This window comes from Silene latifolia, chromosome 8 (assembly GCF_048544455.1).
Source record: "Silene latifolia isolate original U9 population chromosome 8, ASM4854445v1, whole genome shotgun sequence".
Lineage (NCBI taxonomy): Eukaryota > Viridiplantae > Streptophyta > Magnoliopsida > Caryophyllales > Caryophyllaceae > Silene > Silene latifolia.
Genome location: NC_133533.1, coordinates 88,432,868 through 88,450,190, shown reverse-complemented (window position 1 = coordinate 88,450,190; position 17,323 = coordinate 88,432,868).

The following is a 17,323-nucleotide window of genomic DNA, read 5'->3' as shown; positions in this document are numbered from 1 at the left end:
AACGTATTAATAAAAATACGTCATATACAACAATCAACTTAGTAATTCATAATTACTTGTACCAAAAATATTTCACCAGTTTATAAATCGTATTTATAATAATTCATTCATGTTCAATTGTTTCCTTAAACAATAATTTCATCTGAGTAATGATACAATTCAATTACTCAGACCGTATCTCATTTAATCACATTTCGATGTGATACGTAAATTTTACTTCCAAAATCGTCCGTCAATTTTCAAGTAATTTAATTAACTCGTAACATTATACGATTAATTAAATGATCAATTAAGAGTGTTGCCCTATAGGTATGACCTAGGGGGTCAACTGATCACCACCGTCACACGACAGTAATGTCAAACTCTAGTCAGCCAATCATTACCGATATATGTTGACCAGTTGACAATAAAAATACTTCCCAATTGTATTCTTAAAATGAGATTTAATAATGATATTTAAATCATATGATCGCACTATTTTTGAGGACACATTTCCCAACAGAACCCAACTGCACAAAAAGACATCTTACAACTTTGTTCAAGGTCGCGAAAGGTGGATTCAGTCGTTTTGAAAAAAGAGCAGAAGAAAGTGTTGTGTGATTGGATATGTAATTTAAAGTTTCCAGACGGCTATGCTTCTGATTTGAGAAGATGTGTCGATATGAATGAGTTGAAGCTACATGGCTTGAAAAGCCATGACTGTCATGTGTTTATGGAGCGTTATCCGGTTGCTTTAAGGCACCTTCTCCCTAAAAATGAGTGGAATGCCATAACTGAGATTAGTCAATTTTTCAGAGACTTGTGCACTTCATCAGTACAAATTGAAAAAATAACAAGTCTCGAGAAAAATATTGTCGAGATAATCTGCAAATTGGAAAAAATACTTCCACCTTCATTTTTTAACTCAATGGAACATCTGCCAATTCATTTGCCATATGAAGTGAAAGTGGGTGGTCCTGTGCAATATAGGTGGATGTATCCTTTTGAGAGGTAATATCAATATCTTTTACGAAGCCTTTTAAGGTTATTACTTAATTTCATTCATTCTTAACCAATTTTTTTGTAGGTTCTTGAATCATCTGAAAAAAAAAATTGGAAATAAAGCTCGTGTTCAAGGGTCATTATGCAACACATATTTGCTTGAAGAAATAGCAAATTTTTGTTCTTTTTACTTTGAAGATCATATAGACACAAAGGCAAAAGACCTTGACATAGGTCAGAAAAAGGCGAAGTATTCTACCTTGCCCGAGCTATTTCAAGATCATGAGGGCACTACTTCTGGAAAATGTCGTGAAAGATTTTTGAAAGATAACGAATATGAACGTGCACACCTCTATGTTTTATCTAATTGTGATTCTGATGAGTTGAAACGTATGGAAAGGTAGGTGAAAAAAATTTTAATTTTAAACGTTGTTTCAAGTAAAACATGCAAAAATTAATTCAAAACTTAATTCGGCATTTTTGAATAGGTTGTTTGAGGATTACATCAAAAGAGAATATCCTGAGGTTTCTATGGCCGAGGATATTTGGAACAAATTTGAAACAAAATTCCCTAACTGGCTTAGAGGTCAAGTAAGTAAATAATATATATTCTATAATGCTTATTTAAATTATATTATTATTTGGTAAATAATTGGTTCATTATCATTAATTCTAGGTAAATAATTTAAAAGATCCAGTTGTAGTTGCCTTAGCAAATGGACCTTCAAAAAAAGTAAGAACATGGAAGCGTTATTCCATCAATGGATACAAGTTTCGAGCTTTCATAGATGGGAAAGATTTGGAAAAGTCAACAATTAACAATGGAGTGTGTGTGAGTTTGACTGAAGGAGCTGACTACTATGGAACCCTAAATGAAGTTGTTGAGTTGTCTTATCTTCAAGTAGAAAAACCCTTACAACGTTATTTTATTCAAATGTAATTGGATAGATAACTCGGAAAGAGGAATGCAAGTACATAAGGAATATAAACTTGTGGATGTTAATCGGAGCAAAAATTTCCAAAATATGACCCATTTGTATTAGCATATCAAGTGGAACAAGTTTGCTATGCTCCTTATCCAAACATCAAAAGAGATAAAGATCGGTGGTCGCAGATTTAAAATAAAGGCAAGATCACAAGTGGATGCTCCTACTGATGAATCTATCTTTCAAGAAGATGTTAATAATGGTGATACAACATTGACAATAATTGAAATAGAGGATGAGAATGAAAATGTGGAGGAGGAACAAGAAGAAACGCAAGGAGATGAAATGCAAGTACAGAATGATGCTATGCAAGAGGAGGAAGATGAGGAAGAGTTAGGAGAGGAGGCTTTGAAGAAGTATTTAGAAGAAAATGATGATGAGGATTTTTTAGAATCGCTTTTTGAAAACAACGAAAACACTAATTTAAGTGATGATGATGATGATGATGATGTCTAGTATTTATATTAGTTGTAGATGTTTTGTACCCTTTCTTTCAATCTTATTACTTTGTTGGTACTATTAGTTGTAGATGCCGTATGGATTAATTTAATGAAATCTAGTTTGTTTTCATTCAATCTTACTTTGCCAATTTCTTATTTGGTAGCTATTATTTGATTATTTGATTTCTTACTTTGCCAATTTCTTATTTTGTTGCTATTATTTGAAGCTTTGATTTCTTACTTTGCCAATTTCTTTTTTTGTTGCTATTATTTGATTATTTGATTTCTTACTTTGCCAATTTCTTACTTTGCTAATTTGTTATTTGGTTGCTATTATTTGATTTCTAACAATGTTGAAGAATTTAGTTGGTTTCTATGGCATCGAGGAGACGAAGACATGGTAGTAATAGTAATGCAGGAAACCAAGGACAGGGAAACGAGAATGAAGAAATACCAAATAGTTGACAAAATTCCTCTCGATTCTCTTGAGCAAGAAGGCGTTTGGTAAGTATGTTATTTTTCGTAATTAATTATTTTTATAACGATTTATATATATATATATATATATATATATATATATATATATATATATATATATATTATCTTCTCATTCTTTTTTTTCAGGTTCAGTGATGAAAAAGTTGTGAACTTGATATCGGATACTATTGGATGCAACTACAAAGAACATGCTCCTAATTGGAAATCGGCGTCATCTACTATAAAGAAGGATTGGTGGGCATGGTTTGAGGTATTAGCAATTGTCATTTAATTTAATATTAGGTATTTTATTCATTTATTTTATATTTATTTACAATAAAGTTTATTTTCTAACTTTATTGTTTATTGAATAATGGCGTGTTAGTTACGATCCCCGCGACAAGGCAAGGGTTAAGAAGGCTTGGGAAGATGCCATGAAGACCCGTTTACGGCAAATGATTTATCGAGCTTATCATCAGGAAGAGCATGAAAAGCCGGATTGGATTAGTGTTGACTTGCACCGTCAATTGAGGAATAGACCACTTGAAGATCCTAGTTTCACGGGAAGATCGGAGCAGAATTCGGCCAACCGTAGGTCGGGAAGTGACGAGAAAGGGAAGGCGTTGGCTACACACGTAATGGGTCGAAAGAGCACTTTGCAATATATGGACTCAATGGTAATTTCTTCACTTCCTTTTTTAATTTATTACCTTTTTTTTCTTTAACTTTATTTAAAGTTAGTAATTATATTTAACAAGTATCAAAATTGTAGATTGATAAAGATGGGAAAGGAGATATTCCGTCCGCTTTGCAAGTGTTGGAGAAGACAAGGAAGCATGGCACAAAAGGATGGTTATCCAAAAAAACTGGTCAACTCTTCGTAAGTTACTAAAATTATTTAATTTTTAACTCATTTTTTCAATCATGATTATATAGTAGATGGTATCTAATCTTTCGTTTTTTATTGATATAGGGTAAAATCATCTCAAAGAAAACTGAGCTTCAGAGTCAAGGGGTCGAGAACATCGATGAGAATGAGATTTATATTGAAGAACATGGAGGATTTGATAAGAAAGGTAGAGTACTTGGCGCGGGAAATGCAGCACCACAAATTTGGGAGCACCACCGCCGCTCGACTGGTAACCTCTTTTCTACTCCTCATACTCCGGGTTTTGTTGGTAGAGTCGCAAAAGAGAATGCCCGACTTAAGCAAGTCGAGGCCGAACAATCTCAAAGGCTTGCGGCAATAGAGGAGTTCTTGAGCCAACAAGGTTTTACCACTCAAACTTGTAGCCCCGGAGGTCCATCTCAAGCTAGAAATGACTTTGATGATGATGGTGGCGACAATGCTAGGCCTACTCCTACTCCCACTCCCGTGTATTGATGTAGTTGTTTGTTGATTAGTAGTTATCATTCCTACCCCGTAGTTTATGGACTTATTTGATTTTCTTTGTTGAACAATTATTGTACTAAACGGTTGTAAACCTTTTATTTTAAGTTAATGCGAAGACGTTGTTTGGAAATCTCGTCTTGAACGAGTTGTGAATTTGTCAATTGCTGGATTTTCTGTATGTTTGTAGGACACCGAGAGTATATGTAATTGCTTTCAAAGCAATTTGGGCGCTGGAAAAGTGCTGTAAACCCACTGGGCATTTCATCCCTGCGACGGAAAATCCGTCGCAAGGTTTGACTTTCATGTTGACTTTTGGGGACACGTGTCCCATATGAACAGTGATCTGCGACGGATTTTCCGTCGCAGATTTTGACTTTCTGTTTGACTTTAGTGCCTACGTGGCCTATTTGAACAGTGATCTGCGACGGATTTTCCGTCGCAGATTTTGACTTTCTGTTTGACTTTAGTGCCTACGTGGCCTTCAATGAACAGTGATATGCGACGGCTTTTCCGTCGCAAGTCCCTCTTTTGCGACGGGTTTTTGCGACGCACTGATCCGTCGCAGATATTTAGCAGCGACGGAATTCCCATCGCAAAACCAAATTTTTCGACGAAATAGAGCGACGGATTAAATCCGTCGCAATTCCGTCGCAAGATCTATATTTGCGACGGGATTGACATATTTGCGACGGAGTTTTCCGTCGCTATGGAACCTTTTTTTTGTAGTGGTAGTTTTCTACTCGATCGAGTGGTTTTAGGTCTAATGAATAGTCGATCGAGCACTTATTATGGTCGATCGACCAGTTCAATAATAGCATTTACTCGATCGAGCTCTATTCTTGGTCGATCGAGCGATTTTTTTAGTTGAGTTTGCTCGATCGAGTGGTTTTAAATCACTCGATCGAGTGGATTCTCTTACGGGTTGGGCTTTTTAGCTTATTTCCGTCAATTAGGTTTAATAAATCCTATTTTCTGATAAATAGGAAGGTAGGACGTCTTTTGTAAACTCTCTCTTTTTCATCTGACACACTGTCAGACGTTACTTTTGCCCTATCATTGTTACTGTTACTTTGTTCTTATTTAATTCCGGATCTAATTCAGTAATTATTTCTCTCCCTTTTCCTCTTCTTATTTAATGTTATTTACTCTTTCTCTCTCTATTATTTATGTTCCTGCTTTACTTAATTATGTCTAGCTAATTCCTTTAATATGTTAGGATTAGGGAAGCCGTGGTAGCAATATGTTAGGATCGACATGATTAGATTAGCTTTGCGACAAGAATTGTATTAAGCAATATAATTGTTATTAGGTTGAATGTATGCATGCAGGAGACCATTTATTTAGTTACCCCCGACCTAGATCGAAACATTGGAAGGGAAGGCTTGCTTAATTACAATAGGTGATACCTAATTAGGGCGAAAGCTAAGTTGGGAGACCCTAGGGTGGTTTAAGGACCGAAAGGTGACGACCATAGCTCTTCTTATCAATAGTTTAATTGACTCAGTTGACCCGATAGTGTAGCTGCCACGGTAGACCGACTCCTAGCATATTCCCTCCTCTTATTGTTGATTTCTTGCATTCATTTCTCTCTTGCCCTAGTCTCTTAGTTTAGTTAAATCAATCAAAACCCCCATTAGTGACATTAGACAGATAGAATAGACAAGTAGATAGTAAACCGCCTCCCTGTGGAGATCGACCCTACTTACCGCTGACTTCTGTTAGTAGTAGCTAGGTATTTATTTTTGGTACAGAAACGACCGTATCAAATTTTGGCGCCGTTGTCGGGGAGGCAAATAATTATTTACTTGTTTAATTTTTGTCTGTTTTTAGCCTCAGAGGATTTTTCCCCTTGAAGTCGTTCTAATCTTTCCTTTAGTGATGTTTTGATAGGCCTTACAGGTACTACCTAGACAGTTCTAGGTGAAAGATCGTCAAAGGGAAGGCTTGAGTACCTTTGACCCGTCACCTATGTTTCATTATATGGCACAGCAGGTGATTTACTGCGGGAGATGTGGTGCTGCTGGGCATAATGCAGTTTTTTGTTTGGCAGAAAATGACGAAGTCTACGCGTTTCGGCAGCGTAGTCGAGCTAGTCAAGCAGCTGTAGTTGTGCCGCCACATCCACCCTATCAATGGCCACAGCAACAAGATCCTCCTGATATACAGAAAGAAGAGATTGCGGAGCTGAAATCTTTATTGGAGACACTTGCATTTCAAATGCAAGATTATGATAACAGTGTATCGGAATATGATAGACGATTTTTCGCGCGCATTGATGAGATCGAAGTTCGAAATAACTCGGCTAGTCTCTTGAGTCGGATAGTAGGCAACCAGAAGAGGTGTACTTGACCGAGAGCGATTTTTCCCATGAAGAACCCGTGTTGCCCAATGCTGAGAATGATTTCTATGACTCGGATGACGAATTTCTATCGTATTTCGAGAGTTTACACGAAGATTTTAGCCCTGTACAGGAGGAATCACTCGATCGAGTGACTAATATTAGTCGATCGAGTGATTTTCCAGGAGAAAGTGCTCGATCGAGTGATATTTCTACTCGATCGAGTGGAATTCAGGAGGAAATTGGTCGATCGAGTAACAATCCTGCTCGATCGACTGAATTGGCCATTGGGAGCTTTGATTCGTCATATGGGTTTGATTTAGATGACAATTTTGACGATGATAATGGATACGGTGAATCTCCCCTATTCAAAGCCGAGTTGGATGCATTTGAGGCTGCGATTTACGGGATGAAATCCATTGAGGAGGTTGATGAAGAAGTAGCTGAGTCGGTAATTACTCCTAGCGCGGAAGAGGTAATAAATTCTTTTATCTATGATTCCGTCATTGAGAGCGACCAACCTGAGGTAGTAAACGATAATCTTATTATTGTTTGTTTTAATAGTATTTTGCCTCATTTGATTCGTGCTTCTTCCTTTAGAGCTATACCTCCTCATATGTGGACGCGTAATTCAACGATTTTTCACCATCCTTATCGTCACAAATTTGTTAATCTAAAACGGGACCATAATATATTGACAATTGCTCCCACGCTCCTTTATTTTGTAGATAAATTTAGGAGCTCGCATAGGAAATTTGTTAGACTTAAACGGTTGTTTAATTTCATTTCCTATTTCTCTATTCCACTTTGGTGCTACTTATGCTTCTGTGTAGCACATGCGCAAATTTATGATTTATTGCTGCGCGCTTTGAGCTGTTTTGATTATGACTAATTTGAGTGGCTCGAAGAAAAGAAGGTCAAGCTGGGACCTGACTGAAGCTAGCGCTACCCGGGAGGCAACCCGGAGAATTTATTTTCATTCTTATTTCATTTTAGTTGTAATAAATGGTTTTTATACCATAGACTATCTCAGTATGCTTGTTTAGTTAGTTTGCGGGCTGTTTTTAATTGCATTTTGCAGGAACACGCTGAGGATCACTCGATCGAGTAGTTTTTCTACTCGATCGAGTACTTTTGCTGATGAATCCACTCGATCGAGTGAAATATCTACTCGATCGACCACCTGCAAGATGAGAAACTACTCGATCGACCACAATTCCCTTCGATCGAGCAGGTTTTGGATGCCCATTCACTCGTTTTACTTGGATTAGCTTCCTGAGACGGTTTTCCGGGCCTTTAGCAACCTCTCATGTTCATGGTCGGTTTGGGGAGGTCCCTTTAGTCGCGCTATCTTGTGAGTTTTTCCGCATTTACTCTCTTTTTCCTTTAGTTTGCATTTCCTTTCCATGTGTTGGTACAATGGGGGCATTGTACAGTTTGGTTTGGGGAGGTATTGCATCCATATCTGTGTCTGCATCTTGTTTTTATTGCATTTCAGTCATAATATTTAATTTTCGTATTGCATTGTTGTTTATTTCCATAAAATTCAAAAATCTCATAAAAATTTAAAAAAATTGTTAAAAATTCAAAATTCACGTTTATTTTTGCATATAGGTTGAGTCGGAACGGTGGATTTCAGTGATGAATTGCACTATTATTTGTCTTTTTGCTTAAGCCTTGCATAAACTGTTATCTTTTAGCTATGTCTTATTGCATATCTACGAGTTAATGATTAAATTTAGCTGAACAAATAGACTTGACCTGAAATTTTGGCAACCTACTTATAATTTCTAAGATTTAGAGCCTTATAAACTGGTGTCATTTATGACCAGTTTCATGTAGGATTGTGAGTAGTTACTCCTTGCATAACATGTATCATTAATTTGCACGTATATGAAATTCAATTGCTTTTTGCCTTCATACATTCGGGTTAGTGGTTGGTGTCACATGCAGGGAGGTGCTTACAATTTCCCTTTCTTTCATTTTTACCCATTTAACTCCACATTAGCCAAATTTGCCTGTTGACCCTTAGCTACATTCCAAATTTAGCCTGCCTTGTCAAGCTAGTTTAGATTGTTTTTGCGGTATACATTCCATTGTGCCAAGTTTGGCTTATACCTATTGTTTTGGAGTTGGTATTTTATGAAGAAAAGGAGGATGATGAAAAAAAGGAAGTGAAAAAAAGAAAAAAAAAACGTGAAAAAGACGTGAAAGAAAAGAAAAAAAAAAGTTGAAAATAAATTCGAAAAAATGAAAAAAAAAGAAAAGAAAAAAAAGATGTTGTTTGATTGATGAGACGGTTTCGCTCCTATGCTTTACTTATATCATTTGAGGAGTGTTTCTAGTTCGGTTTGGTGAGTTTTGTGCCAAATGAAGGGCATATGTGCTTAATTCATAATTGAGTTGGAAACGGATGTCGATATAAGGTTTTGTTTAGATACTAGCTTGGCCGCCTATACCTCCACATTCCCATAAATGTCTTGCCTTTTCTCACCCATTGCCTCACTTTACCATATTTTTGTAAGCCCTCGGCTGCGACAGGACCTTGTTTTGTTGGAATGTGTGTACGATAGCTAGAATTGTTCATCATATTAGGTGCATGCATGTTTATGTGGGTCGTAGTCTAGGTGAGCGACTATTTTTATTTCTCTCTTACATATATATGTTCACCCTGTGCTTCATGAGAGAAGAGTGACCCGTGAGAGTCCATTATTAAAGGTCTTGCAAGGTCGACGGTTCAGCTTTATTATAAACATCCTATAACTCGTTTGCATTTGACTATTTAGCTATAAGTGTTAGTTTGTTTGCATTAAATTGGCTTAAGTGGGCATTTGTAGCTAGCTCTGAGTTATCTTTTTTCGTTCCATTAGTTGCATTTTAGTTTACTCGGGGACGAGTAAAGGTTTGGTTTGGGGAGATTTGATACGTGCATTTTATATAGTCTTTTTAGCCTATTTTATGCACGTATTTCTATGCTTTTATCGTAGTTTATTGCTACGAAATGCCGCGAACATGCTACTTTGGGTTATTTTGTCTTATTTGCAGGAATGGACCCAAAAGTAGTGAAATCAAGTCATTTAACGTCCGTCTTGCATGCATTTGGAGGAAGAGTAGATTTGGAGCGGGAATTATAGCTGTTTTGGGATGCGTGAAGCTATTTCGAGAGCTAAAAGGACAAGTTAAAGTCAAACTAACGTGAATTATAAGCTGCTGAAGTCAAGACCCACTTGATCGAGTAGTTTTCTACTCGATCGAGTGGTTTTAGGTCTAATGAATAGTTGATCGAGCACTTATTATGGTCGATCGACCAGTTCAATAATAGCATTTACTCGATCGAGCTCTATTCTTGGTCGATCGAGCAGTTTTTGGCTGAGTTTGCTCGATCGAGTGGTTTTAAATCACTCGATCGAGTGGATTCTCTTACGGGTTGGGCTTTTTAGCTTATTTCCGTCAATTAGATTTAATAAATCCTATTTTCTTATAAATAGGAAGGTAGGACATCTTTTGTAAACTCTCTCTTTTTCATCTGACACACTGTCAGACGTTACTTTTGCCCTATCATTGTTACTGTTACTTTGTTCTTCTTTAATTCCGGATCTAATTCAGTAATTATTTCTCTCCCTTTTCCTCTTCTTATTTAATGTTATTTACTCTTTCTCTCTCTATTATTTATGTTCCTACTTTACTTAATTATGTCTAGCTAATTCCTTTAATATGTTAGGATTAGGGAAGCCGTGGTAGCAATATGTTAGGATCGACATGATTAGATTAGCTTTGCGACAAGAATTGTATTAAGCAATATAATTATTATTAGGTTGAATGTATGAATGCAGGAGACCATTTATTTAGTTACCCCCGACCTAGATCGAAAGATTGGAAGGGAAGGCTTGCTTAATTACAATAGGTGATACCTAATTAGGGCGAAAGCTAAGTTGGGAGACCCTAGGGTGGTTTAAGGACCGAAAGGTGACGACCATAGCTCTTCTTATCAATAGTTTAATTGACTCAGTTGACCCGATAGTGTAGCTGCCACGGTAGACCGACTCCTAGCATATTCCCTCCTCTTATTGTTGATTTCTTGCATTCATTTCTCTCTTGCCCTAGTCTCTTAGTTTAGTTAAATCAATCAAAACCCCCATTAGTGACATTAGACAGATAGAATAGACAAGTAGATAGTAAACCGCCTCCCTGTGGAGATCGACCCTACTTACCGCTGACTTCTGTTAGTAGTAGCTAGGTATTTATTTTTGGTACAGAAACGACCGTATCAGTTACAATGTTTTGTTCAATTATAAGTGGTTCTCATGGTTCTCATTATCTTGTTGGTTCTCATAGGATCCCAAATCTATATATATATATATATATATATGTATAGAGAGGAGTTCTAATGAGTCCTCCTCTCAAATTGAGTCCATAAGTCCCTCTAAGGGCCATTGGATGGCCTCAATGGATGGTTGAAATGAATTTGATTAAAGGCCATTAAAAAGAAAAGGAAAAAAATGTGGATGGTTGGATTGAGATGGGTGGTTGAGATTGAAAATTACCAAAAAAAATTACCACTAATCAAATTTCTATACACTAATTAATTTTTCTTTCTCTCTCTAGCCCCTAATTAATCAGTTTTGAGTTTTAGATTTCAGAAGTGTAAATGTAATGTTGTATGAGTTTTACAAGTGTAAATGTGACGGAAATTTTGAATTTATATAATTTTAACATTTTACAAGTGTAAATGTGATGTTTTACAAGTGTAAATGTAACATTTTAAGAGTGTAAAATTTATTTTTTGTGACGGAAATTTTGAATTTATATAATTTTAACACTTTACAAGTGTAAATGTGAAGTTTTACGAGTGTAAATGTAACATTTTTAGAGTGTAAATTTGATTTTTTGTGACGGAAATTTTGAATTTATATAATTTTAACATTTTACAAGTGTAAATGTGAGGTTTTACGAGTGTAAATGTAACATTTTAAGAGTGTAAATTTGATTTTTTGTGACGGAAATTTTGAATTTATATAATTTTGACGTTTTACAAGTGTAAATGTGATGTTTTACGAGTGTAAATGTAACATTTTAAGAATGTAAATTTGTTTTTTTGTGACGGAAATTTTGAATTTATATAATTTTAACATTTTACAAGTGTAAATGTGATGTTTTACGAGTGTAAATGTAACATTTTAAGAGTGTAAATTTGATTTTTTGTGACGGAAATTTTGAATTTATATAATTTTAACAATTTACAAGTGTAAATGTGAGGTTTTACGAGTGTAAATGTAACATTTTAAGAGTGTAAATTTGTTTTTTTGTGACGGGAATTTTGAATTTATATAATTTTAACATTTTACGAGTGTAAATGTGAGATTTTACGAGTGTAAATGTAACATTTTAAGAGTGTAAATTTGATTTTTTAGTCAATTTGAAGGTTTTAGAGTGTAAATTTTGTCCTTTGAGTGTGAATTTGGCCCTTTATAAGTGTAACTTTGTCCTTTACGAGTAAAACTTTAGTCCGACTACCAAAAAATGCCACCATCAACTTTGTCCTTTACGAGTAAAACTTTAGTCCGACTACCAAAAAATGCCACCATCATCGTCCTTCCCCACCAACTCATATCCACAAAAAATATGAGTGCAAATTTATATAATTTTAACGAGTGTAAATGTAAAGAAATACAAGTGTAAATGTAAAGAAATACGAGTGTAAATGTTAAGAAATACGACTGTAAATGTTAAGAAATATGAGTGTAAATTTAAAGAAATACGAGTGTAAATGTGAGGAGATACAAGTGTAAATATAAGAGAAATACGAGTGTAAATGTGAGGAGATACAAGTGTAAATTTAAATAAAAACGAGTGTAAATGTGAGGAAATACAAGTGTAAATGTAAAAATTATGAGTGTAAATGTAAAGAAATACGAGTGTAATTGTAAAGACATATGAGTGTAAATGTAAAGAAATATGAGTGTAAATGTAAAAAAGTATGAGTATAATAAATATATTTATTAGATCTAGAATAAAAATCATGATAAACAACATCAACAACACTAGATCTAATAAAGAGAGATTGAAAAAAAAACATCTAACAAAAATATAACATTAAATATAATAATAATAACAATAATAATAAACATAACACTTTATTGTTGAAAAAAAAAAACAAAAACAACGACAACAAACAACGACAACAAACACAATTTATAAAAGGACGACACACACAAAACACAACACACCATCTTTTTATATTATTATAAAACCATAATAAAAAAAAAAAAAAAAAAAAAAACCAAAAATCAAACGATAAGCATTATAAGAATTAAAAAAAAAAAAAAAAAATTAAAACAAACACATCAGCCAACGAAATAAACATTAGAAAATCAACCAACTCAAAAGCGAAATCAATTTCCATAGGTGTTACTTTCCCCTCTTCTTCTGTTTTGCCATGTTTCCTGCCAACTCAAAACAACCATCATCACTAATTGATTATTGTAAAAACGTGTCATCACCAACCCAAAACAATCATCAATTTTTCATTATTGTAAAAACGTGTAAAAACGTGTCATCATCACCATCCTCTATATTTTTTTAAAAACCAGATCTAATGTCCGGTGGATGGCGGCAGCGGTGACGTGGTGGTCGTGGAGTTGTTGGGGTGGTGGTGAAATTGTTGTTGTCGAGGTTTGTCCCTTTTTTTTCAGATCTGGAGTTGTTGGGGTGGTGCGTGGTAAAATGGGTGTCGGTGTTGGGTTGTGGCGGTAAAAATGGTGGTCGGAAGGTGCAAGGGGAGTGGGTGGTTGTCGGGTTGTGTTAGGTTGTGGTGGGTGGTTGGTGGTAGACGGAAATGGTGGTCAGAAAAGGGCGTGAGGCGTGGTGGTTCGGGTTGTGGGCGTGAGGCGTGGCCAGATCTGGACAATAAAGAAGGGTTGTTGTGTCTTGTTGTTGTTGTTGGAGCCGACACTGGTGTTGGGTGAGGAAGAAGATGAGGGTAGTGGTGGAGAAAGGACGGGATCTTCTCAGATCCGATTTTTTTTTTTTTTGGGCTATGGCGGGATGCTGGTGGTCGGGGTTGGGGTTGGGCGGTGGTGGGTGAGTGAGTGAGGAAGAGAGGTGGGTGGGTGAGTGAGGAAGAGAGGAGGGAAATATTGTTTGGGTTTTTTTGATTTATTTGGTTTTTAGAGAGAGGAGAGGATTGATATTTGTGTGATAGGAGAGAGAAGTGAGTGGAAAAAGAAGGTTTTTATAGTGAAATTAGGGTTGGATTAGTGATGGTAGTGAGGGAAACTAATTAATTAGCATCAATCCCTTCATTTTAGCCTTAATCCCTTGTTTTTCCTCTTCAATCTCAACCCTCCATCCCTTCTTTTTAAGGGCTCTAAATGGGACTTATGGACTCAATGAAAAAGGATGGACTCACTTGATCCTTCTTCTATATGTATATATATATATATATATATATATATATATATATATATACATATATATACATATATATATATATATATATACATATATACATATATATACATATATACATATATATACATATATACATATATATACATATATATACATATATATATATATATATACATATATATATATATGTATAGATTTAGGATCCGGTGAGAACGATTATTCGGTAAGAACGGTGAGAACGACCTATAACCATTGGATTAAAAGACAATCAACGGCTGAGTCCAACCCACACCATTTATTAACAACAAAGACCATCTGACACATCTGAGTTGATGTCTCATACTTTTACGTAGTAAACAATGTTTTCACAAAGTCTACCCACATCCCTCGAACTACCCACCATCCCCCATTCTCCTTCTGTTAACTTCTCCTTCTTTTACCTCCTGATGACAGCGCCGGAGCTCCGGCAGTGGCCACAAAAATACACGCCTCTTGATCCCAAAATCACAGTGACAAGCTTACTATCACTCGATCTCAAATTAGTGTTAATAAATCCTCTTTCACGCATCATAAAACTACAATTGCTTGTCGTCGGAGCTCCGACGGTAACTCCATCGAAAGCTATAACATTTAACTAACGCTACCTCCCTTGTCAACTTCTCCTTCACAACCATTAAGTGACGCCTGCCGCCAGCACAACCGACGACATCAGCAAAGACCAATAACGCCGTCAACGATCATCTAAACCGCCGGCGAAGTCAGTTGTGGTTAGTTGTTATGGTTATTTATGATTGATTGGGTTTAATCGACGGCGGGAAGTGTCGTACGTGGTCGACGACAACTATCTCACCTCCTCCCCTTCGTTGATTTTCCGTCTATTTCAATGCATCTACACTAATTTTTGATGTGTATAACCATTGTTTTAATGTATCTAACATGGATACACAAAATTAATTACTAGGTACATAAAAATTGGTTTGGGGTACAACAATATAGAATCCAGGTACACTAAATTTGTGTAACTCAAAGTGGCTTTGCTTAGAAGCAGAAAGTAAAGGTGGTGATGTAAGATTGGTAAAATGCAGATGGTAATGATATTTGTTGATAGAATTTATCATCGAATTGTGTCTGATTTTTATATTTTTGTCGAACGATCCAAAAATTCTAGCCGTCCGTAATGATTGGTACGTCATCGGCGTTTTCTGTGGTGGATGGTGATATCGCCGGCGTCGGTTATGGTGGTAGCCGGCGACGGCTGGCTGTTGTTGTGGTGGCAGGTGGTGTTACTGAATTGGTGAGGAAGGATTTTGTCGTCGTGTTACTGAATTGTTGAGATAAAGTTGGGGTTTGATTTTTGGAAGTTTACACGTTAGGGGTATTAATTAAATTGGTCCATTTAGCTTGTTCTCACCGTTCTCACCGAGTGTTCGTTCTCACCGGATCCCACCTCTATATGTATATATATATATATATAGTATTAGGATCAACTAAGTCCTTCTACTAAGAGTGAGTCCATAAGTTCTCTTGTGTACCCTTAGATCTTGCATATGAATGACTTAGATTAGAAGCAAAAAGCAACTAATAATATTATTCTAATGGCTAGTTTAATTACCTCTCTCTTCCTACCCTTCATAGGCATGAGCATGCATGCAGGTTGTCAATCAATCATCATACACGTCCCATTGCCTTCCCCCCATTTCTCGTTTCACTCAATAATTCAAAAAATAAACTTCCCCCAAATTAATCGCCAAATACAATCAACCGTTTGAAAAATAAACTGCTGTCCAAATCTCCTCACTCTATTGCTATTTTGTTACCTGATTATTAGTTTCTTCTCCATTTTCTTCACTCACTTACAAGCTGCCATTATCGTCCATTTCGATTAATTTTTTTAGGTTATCAAGGTAATCGTTTATTTGCTTTTTAGAGTTTTATGTTTTTTTTTTCTTTATATATTTTGATTATCCATTTTTTTAAATTTATCCATTGCAGCTTAATTTATTGGGCAATGTTATTCGCCATTGTTGTGTGTACTATCTATTGGATTACTGTATTGGCTTAATGTATTTTGATTGTTATGTTCATATTAATTCAGATTACCCAGATATTGTAGCACATTTATATACCCAGATAACTGTTATGTTTATAGGTTCATTAAGACTATTTAATTCTATTAATATTAGTTTGAATTCAAATTTATACATTATGAACAATCGTTTTTCTCAGTTTAGGTTTATTATTATTTGTTTAGTTTATGATTTCAGAACAATTGACTGGTCTGTATTACCTTGTAACTGTAACCCATGATGTTTATTAAAATTATACTTTTATTTGTTAAAATTATACTTTTGTTCCTTAAAATTACACTTTTTTTTGCTATTTTTTGCTTAAATTACAGTTTTTTTTTTACTAAAATTACACTTTTGTTTCTTAGAATTGCACTTTTGTTTGCTAAAATTACACTTTTGTCTGTTAAAATTACACTTTTGTTTATTAAAATTACACTTATCTGGGTAAAATTACACTTTTGTTTCTTAGAATTGCACTTTTGTTTGCTAAAATTATACTTTTTTTTTTTTTTTGCTAAAATTACACTTTTGTCAGCTAGAATTACACTTTTCAGCTAAAATTACACCTGTCTGTTAAAATTATACTTTTGTTTCTTAAAATTACACTTTTGCCAGCTAGAATTACACTTTTGTCAGCTAAAATTACACCTGTCAGCTAAAATTACACCTGTCTGTTAAAATTACACTTTTGTTTCTTAAAATTACACTTTTGTCAGCTAGAATTACACTTGTCATCTAAAATTACAATGTCTGTTAAAATTACACTTTTGTTTCTTAAAATTATACTTTTGTCAGCTAGAATTACACTTTTGTCAGCTAAAATTACACCTTTGTCTGTTAAAATTACACTTTTATTTCTTAAAATTACACTTGTCTGTTAAAAATACACCTATGTCTGTTAAAATTACACTATTGTTTCGTAAAATTACACTTTTGTCAGCTAGAATTACACTTTTGTCAGCTAAAATTACACTTTTGTCGTTAAAATTACATTTTTTTAAAAAAAATTACACTTTTTTGTTGTGTAAATTACACTTTTTTTGGAGTGTTGTAGTCATCAATTAACTGTAATTGAATTTTTGTTTCTTCACCAGATGTCAGACCATGAGGAGGCTGAACCAGGCAAGAAAGAAATTACTCGGGTGTCGGTCAAGTGCCGCCCAAAGCAGCTTGTTGAGCTGGTGGAAAAGCTGAATGATGCTCAGCGAGCGGCGGTTCGCAGGATTGGC